The sequence below is a fragment of the Crocodylus porosus genome, unplaced genomic scaffold (genome assembly GCF_001723895.1).
Source record: "Crocodylus porosus isolate Cpor-Errol unplaced genomic scaffold, CroPor_comp1, whole genome shotgun sequence".
In the NCBI taxonomy this organism is placed as follows: domain Eukaryota; kingdom Metazoa; phylum Chordata; order Crocodylia; family Crocodylidae; genus Crocodylus; species Crocodylus porosus.
In genome coordinates this window covers 683,782-691,791 of record NW_017728910.1, presented here as the reverse complement: position 1 = coordinate 691,791, position 8,010 = coordinate 683,782, and the positions used below count along the sequence as shown (strand labels likewise).

At 40.0% G+C, this 8,010-nt stretch overlaps 1 long non-coding RNA gene across 1 annotated transcript; it reads right to left on the bottom strand.

Moving 5' to 3' along the window:
- Window positions 1-525: 525 nt before the first annotated feature.
- On the bottom strand, window positions 526-6,886 carry LOC109308336. The gene is made up of 2 exons (XR_002100583.1): window positions 6,676-6,886; window positions 526-1,914 (listed from the first exon to the last, which is right to left on the bottom strand). It is a non-coding gene; the product is annotated as an uncharacterized LOC109308336 (long non-coding RNA).
- Window positions 6,887-8,010: the final 1,124 nt, after the last annotated feature.

Here is an 8,010-nt window from a genome sequence, read left to right as displayed (position 1 = left end):
GAGTTTGGGGATGTTTGGATTTAGCATTTTAGTTAATACTCATGATACAAAAGAACCTGAAGTTTGCACTCAGGTTGGAAAACCCCCTTAGCTCTAGTGCGTGTTTTAATCCATCTTTTGTTTTATTAAACACAAGTATTTTCTTCTCCCAAAAAGAGAGTTCTGAAATATAAAATACTTGACAAGAGTTCAGTTTTGCAGTCTCCCCACTTGCTCTTTTTTTAAAAGCATTTGACAACTTGTGTAAATTATATGCCTCTATAAATAGGCTTGTAACTCTTTTAGAAGAGTAGTAAGGGGTCTTTAACTGGCACCCAGACAGACGCGGATGATAGCCAGAAGGAAGCCAGTCTCATGTCTCATCCAAGTGGAATTCTCATCCAAAGGAGCATTCTGGCAGGAGAATGGCAAGTGCATTCCTTTTTCTTCACATGGCCATAGCTACTAATCTGCATGCTTGGCACACTGGCATAAAACATGAACACACTGTGACAACACATAGCAGAAATGATGGGTTCTAATGACTCACAATATTGAAAGTGTATTTATTAAATATTCAAAATAACTTTTAACAAAAATTTTGACAGTAGCATCAGGCATAAAAATAAATGAGAACTTCCAGGGCTGTTTTGCTGGCAACCTTCTCTGAGGAGCTGCTCTCCTAAGGCAGGGCTTTGTATTTAAAGGGGGACTTCATTCCTACCACAAGATTAAATACGCTGTCACTTTCCACTAACAATCAACAGGAGTTGACAAAGACAACAGCCGATAGGGAGAGTCTGCCTTCCTTCCATTTGAGAGATTAGCCTACTCCGACTTGTATTTTATCCTGAAACACTGCATTTCTGTTTCCAAAACCAAAATCATGGCACAAAGGAAAGGGCTATGAAGGAGGTGAGGTGAGATGATATGAGGCACATGACTCCTGTAAGGCAGTGGGATCTTGTCACATTCTAAAGCAGCCAGAATCCACAAGAATGTCCCTGAGACAATTTGGAGGAGAGGCTGGGGCTCCCAAGGAAGGAAGATGTCTTGTGTGCAGAGTGAGTAAATTTAGCCAATTTTACTTTGAATTTCCAAACACATTTGCAAGACTTCAAAATATTGGGAGTTCAGATAAACAGACAAGATCCAAAAGAGGCCCTGCTTTTTTTCAAATATCCTCTCTCATCTTTAGCAGGAACTGAGAGGTCTAATTCGCAACCTTTCTTCTCCAGTTCTTCAAGGAGGAGTAGCAGGCTTGGTCACCTCTCTGGTGACAGTGACATACCACATACTCTCTACAGTGGAAGTTGTGTGGGCTAAGCTGTATACTTCCTGTGTGTTTTAGGATGGAAGGAAAGCCCTCTAGGGATTTCTTGATGGTCAGACCCAACCTGAAATGCAGCAAGAACCTGGTAAACATCCTGGGGAGACTGAGAGGTATCAACGTCTTAAATTGTTAAGAACTAATTGTAAATACCCTCTCTTCAGTATCTCCTCAATCAATGTGTAGCTCCCCAAGTGACTTAGAAGTTGACAAGACAGTTAAAGGACACTATTGTCATTGGCAGCCCGTCAATAGGAGGATGACAGTCTTCCAGTAAATAGAGAAGTCATCGGTAAGTTTGTAGATGACTGATGAGACCAATTCAAGATTGGCATGTTTAATTGAAGATGTGGCAAATAGTTTCAAAAGGCAGGAGTGATCCTGGAGACGTTGAGTCACAGCTCTTTCTCTTTGTCTCTCTCATCTGTCTGCCTCCAGAGAAGGGCAAGTTTGCTCAAAATGATCAGTGCTTTGTTGTACATCATGGCACTACTGGGGATGATTCAGTGCTTGACTCTCAGGACCCAGGTATTGATGCTAATACTGCATTTCTTCAGACTGGCCTCAAGGTATCCTTGAATCACTTCTCCAATTCAAGGTGTCACCTTGAATCAAGGAACACAGAGAACAGGTTAAAATGCAATGCAATGATACACAAGAAAAAGGGTTAATACTTAGCTGTCTGTATCCCTGTGTTTGTAACTGGATGGCTCAAAGACCTGTGTATAAAGATGTATATTTTCAGGAGAGTTTTGGATTTGTGTACCTTGACATTTTATTCCTTCCAACACTGGTAATGACCAACTAAATGACAGTGAAAAAAATGCTATTTGGTTTCTATTTGATTTTTACTTGTTGGCAAGCCTGCAGCAGTGGAACTAGAAGAAATGTCCCTAGAAGCTGCAACAATACTGAAATTTCTGCCTTGTTTGTTAGGCCTTGAGAATTTCCATTCATTGCTTAGGGTCTGTCCTATATCTGGCCATCTCCCAGTAACATGCTACATGTTCTCTTCCCATCCCAAGGCAAGAAGGCAGATTTCTCTCTAACCTTCTTGAATTAATTCTGTCACTATCATTTCTATACTGCATTAACTGGCAGGTTCCAAAAAAATTCTGAGCAGTAATAATGCCTCTGCCCTTTAATTAGATCTCTAGCATCTCTCAGAAACCATCACTATCATTTTATTATCACTATTAATCACACATCACTATCACATTATTATCATCACTATCACATTATTATCATTATTAATTAGTTTATTTATTAATCATTATTTATTAATCACTTTATTAATCACTATCAGACCAAAAGGTTGACCAGGATTAGAGGTCACTGGAACCAGCTCTTGTCTAGCCAAACACCCTGTTGGGAAATACCAGTATGTGATTCAGGTAGAAGGGAAATTGACTGCAATGGATCCTAGATGGAAAAAAACTGAAAGAAAATAAACTAGGCCCCTCTGCTCTTTTACAGCAATTTGGATTTACTAGACTCTCTCTGATTTGTGTGGATAGTCTCTGGCTCCATATAGGTCAACCTGTGGCCAGAAATACTTTATTTTCAGGAATTAATGTATGCTGTTGCCTCTGTGTTTGCTAACTGCTTAGGGCAAGGCCTTTCCATTTGGTTAAGCTCACATCTGATAATTTTGACCCTGGTTAATAGTTCCTCAGATTAAGCTATTATTCTCTCTCTCATTGTCCCAGGTTCATCCGCTGGGGTTTTTCCCACTGGGCCGTTGTCTTGGCATCACAGATGGAAGGTTGAGCTCTCTCACATAGATATGACTGAGGAAACGGGGGTACAAGGCAAATAAGTGACATCACAAAGCCAACCAGTAGCAAAAAGTTATCTAACCCGAGGTTCCTACTTCCTGTACTCCTGTGTGCTAGGCTGTACTCTAGCCATAGCAATGTAAAACACTGATACCTATTCTTATATGTTTGTGGAGTGCTTCCTTCTATCAGACACACTGGTTTATTCAAACATAGTTTCCATTTATTTGTTACATTTCAGGTTTGTTTTGTTCCCTTCCCACAAGTAACCTTTACAAAGGGATCCATTCTACCGTCCATTGCACTTATGAAAGTCCACAGTAACTTTCATAGTTAGTGGAGTTAGTGATTGACTGAAAAATAGTTTAAGATGGGAATGAACTATGAGATGTAGTCAAAAAAGGAATGCAAAACATTTTTATCTGGAGTATTGATTTCCAGGAAATTACTCTTTAGCATTAGCCTGTCTAGGATGGTAGTTACATGTTGATATAACATGTAGTGTGTGCTCAAAAGCATGTTCCATATGAGTGTTTATGTAAATGTTCAGCCAGATTTCAGGATAAAGCTCTGGGCCACAGCCTCTCTTCTAAGAAAATGTGGGTGGGGGGGGAGTCTTCTCTGAGATATCCCTTCTCTCTTCATTATCTTACATCCTTTGCTGTTGCCCTCTGACCCTACACAGCCTGGATGCTGCTCCTTTGAATGATCATCACCACTGCTCTATCTATCAGTAATAGGGCTGGGGGGCTCACTCATGTAATGTGAGGCTCTCCCTACCCCCTGGGCCTAATGCATATAGCTTCCATTTGCACTTCCAGCTGCCTGTAATGCAGAGGTCACAGGAATGCTTACACAGTCACTTGTCCATAAATACATAACTGCACCGTTCCACTGCCGAAAATTTGGAGCAAGAGAAAAGAAGCACCTAAGTTTCAGAGAATTCTCAGTAACAAAGACAATTAAGCTTACTGTTCTTTAACTATTCACTGATGTTAGGTTTAAAGGAACAAACCTCCAGAATTTTTATTATCCAAAGAGCAATAGCTATCAGAAGACCTAGAAGTGAGCTAGAAATGGAAGTGGAAGTATTAATTATTATGCATGCTTATAGCAAACCAGTTTAACAAAGGTGACAAGACTGTTAAAAAAAAAAAACCCAAACCCCAGGAGGCAGGCTGCTTATACAGCTGTAGGGAGATGACTCATTGTTGATTCAAAAGCAGTATCTTTAGCTTGGAGCTAAAAGTAGTAAAACAAGGAAACAGGACACTTAATAAAAAGGAAATCCTCATTTGTTTAGTCTGAGATTTTTAAAAGCATCAACACTAACTAGTCTGATCTGTGACAGTAGGGAGAATGGGAAGAATTATGCTCTGAAAGTATGGTTCAATACATGTGAAATTATTAAGATGTGTATTTTTTTTGTACTCCTGGAATAGCTAGGTGTGTCTTAGTCACTGCCCCAGGTGAAAAAAGTGAAAAATGTAAGAGCTGCAAGTAGCTTTCTTGTTAGGTAAAGAGAAATAAACTACAATCCAGGATATGGATTATTAGCAAGATGTAATATCATCACTGAGGAACTTCAGTACTGCTAGCAAGACAGAGAAAGAACATCAGTCACATTTTCATTTGAATATTATTGCCCCTCAAATAAAACTAAAATAAATGAGTGAAAAGAATATTTTCTTTCTTTATCATTTTGTTTCCTTGTGCATTTGACAGCATTTTATGAATAAGCAGTTCCACTGTTCCACCGTACAGGCCCCTCACCTGGATCTGCAAAAAGTTGCTTACTACTAAAAGTGGCAGAATTCAAACAAGAACTCAGCTGGCAGCAAACAGTAGGCAGAAGCAGAAAAGGAGGGCCCCCATGTTAAAGACAACAAATGGGTGAGCAGAAACAAATAACATTTCTAACTAGGCTTTTTAATAAAACAAGTTCAGGACATGCTCTTTAAAGATGTATGTTTATGACTCAGCCGGGAAAACACTTTCTTAACTATACCTACAAAGGCTTAATTTTACTACCTGGACTGATTTCACAGGCAAATTTGAAGAAACTCATCTTAGCCAATACCGATTTAAAAACAAATATTTTAAAAAACCTCTCCAACGTATGTATGTATTTATTTGCTTTTTACACTGCCCGCCTAAAAAAGGCTCAGGGCAGCTTAAAATAACAGTGAAAAAACAGATAAAATTGACCCATTAAGATATTACAGCCTCCCGGATATATACTTCACTAATATTCATATTAGTCAGCAACAAATTAGAAGCAAATGTGGTCGTGAAGTCTCATGTCATAGACGTAATTATTTTCACAAAAGCATGCTACAATAAAATTAACCAGCCCTTTATTACTATAAATAATTAGAACTAAACTGCAGTTATTAAAACTGTTGAAGTTAGAACATTTTGTGACCCATTATTCTTCTTAACCCGATTGCTAATTAGCTAATTTGCATAAAATACTGAATCTGCCTAAAAATAGTTAGGAATTCATGCATACAATTTATTAATTGCAGAAAGTTAAAACACCAATTACATATTGTACTCTATCAAATCCAAAATGAAACAAAGAGTCAGTCAAACTGCACACAGAAAAAAGTCAGTGGCCTGGCCGTTGACCTTTGCAAGCCTTGAAAGTGAGATCAAAGAGAGGAGCATCTATAGGTGAAGTCTCCAAAGAGAAATTCCTTTTGACAGTCATGAAGTAAGCAGACCTAAGAAATAAACATAGGAGCTTCTTAACTAATCCTGCCTTCCCTATTGTGGTACAGAGAAAGAGACTCTCTCATGTAATCACACCAAAAAGCACTCAGAAGTTATGTCTGATGAAGTGAGCTTGGGCTCACTTAAGATCATGCTATAAATTTCCTCTACCATCTGCATCACTTCAGACTGACACAGCTAACTGCCTTTCTCTGCTCACAGACTGGTACGGACATCATATCTCCCCAAAGAACGAAATGTGGCATTTTGCAGCTGAGCACAGGGCTGGGAGTCAGAACTAGGCTCTGTTGTTGAATCTGCCACTACCATGTTGTGTGAATTTGGGCAAGCCACTTGACCCCACTTCTGTACCTCACATCTCCATCTGTAGAATGCCAAAACTAAAAGCACACCTAACTCTAGATAGGCTTTGTAGGCTTTCAGGGGCCTGATTTTCAGGAAGTCCCAAGTCCCCACACTCCAAACTTAAGTCGCATTTCAGGTGAAGTATCCCATAATTAAGACTCCATGAACCAGTGGTGACTTAAGGAAATCTGAGCCTTCAGGACCTACAGATGATAAGTGATGCCTAGGTGAAAAGGATTTTGATTAGTATCTACCAGAAACATATATATTTTGTAGGCTTTTTAAAGCAGACCAAAGCTGGCTTTGCACAACCATTTTACAGTCTGTGTATTCTATTACCTCAAGCATTTAGAGTGTCAAATTATTTTTGCAGGGTTTTTTTCTAATATTCAAGTTCACTGGAATAGCAGGTTTTCTTTTTTTAGACAGAGAAAATAAAGCACGTTAAAACTGCTGGTTGATTATCTGTTAGGCTAATTCTGTATTCTGCCCTCTCACTCTTCTTACCTTGCTGCTCAGTCTTGCCTTAAGTGCTACATAGTGCTTTTTACTTGTTGTTGGTTTTTTTTTTGAAGAATGTCTCTTTTTTCTTAAGGAAAGTTTCGTCTATAGTATAATGCTTTCTGATCCATACTGCAGGGGCTGCAGGGATCAGAACAATAAGTGATGGTCTCAAATTGAAGCAAGAGAAATTTAGGTTTGATATTAGGAAAAGCTCTCTCACTCCAAGGGTGGTTAAGCATTGAAACAGGCTACCTAGAGAGGCTGTGAAATATCTATCCTTGGAAGTCTTTAAGAGCAGGCTATATAAATCCTTGAGTGGACTGGTTTTGGTCAGGGATGATCCCGCCTTGAGGAGATGCATTAGATGAACTTCGGAGGTTCCTTCCAGCTCTGCTTCTCCCTGACTCCACACCCAATCTGTGATCCTAATGGAGACCAGTTCCCACTGCTAAGTTAGAGCCAGGTTGTGCCCTAATTCCAGTACTGACACATGAAGTGAATACCACTGCCCAGATCATTCCCTGTAGTAAATAACTAATAGGAGTGGAAATCTGGCAGAAAAAGTTCCTAAGAGAATTCTTTACAGAGATTCCTCCATTTGTCTCAATGCAGAGTGGGCTTCGACTCCCTGCCTTCCCCGTAAGGGTCTGAGTCCCACATCTGATAACTCTCCAGGGATCAGCATGTGTCCAGGGCAATCTTCACAGACACCTGTACTCTGGGTCTGACTTCTGGTGGACCCCGAGTTCTCGGCCATGATGATCCCTACTCTACTGGTGGGAGGGAAAAAGGAGCTACGCAGAGAAATAAACAGAAGATTAAATATTTATATGGACAATTCAAACATCTAGCTACTGATTAGGGTTACGACCTGAAGAAAGATGGAGACTGGCCTATGGGTAAGACACCTTGTAACTGTCCACTATAGGATTTCTGGCACCATCTAAGAAGCATCTCGTGCTTACCATTGTTGGAGACAGGACATCAGAATAGGAGGATTTCTTGTCTGATCAGATTGCCTGTGCTTCCCTAATTGTGTGTTTAACTGGCATAAAGTTGAAGGATGATTCCCCCACCTCTGCACTGTGCTCAGTTAGCAGCCCCTCCCCCAGCACTCTGCCACCAGACTACATGAGGATGAATAATGGATGGAGATGCAGAGATCTGTACATGAAGGATCCTTTCTTTGCCTCAGTCATCACCTGACTTCACAGATAGATCTCTCCCTTGAGAAACCCTGGCCATAGGACACAGGGTGCATTCACCTTTTGCAATTGAGAGCAGGAGCCTACAATGTTGAGAAGTGTTAAGAAAGAAATGGAGTTCCACAGGGTTTAA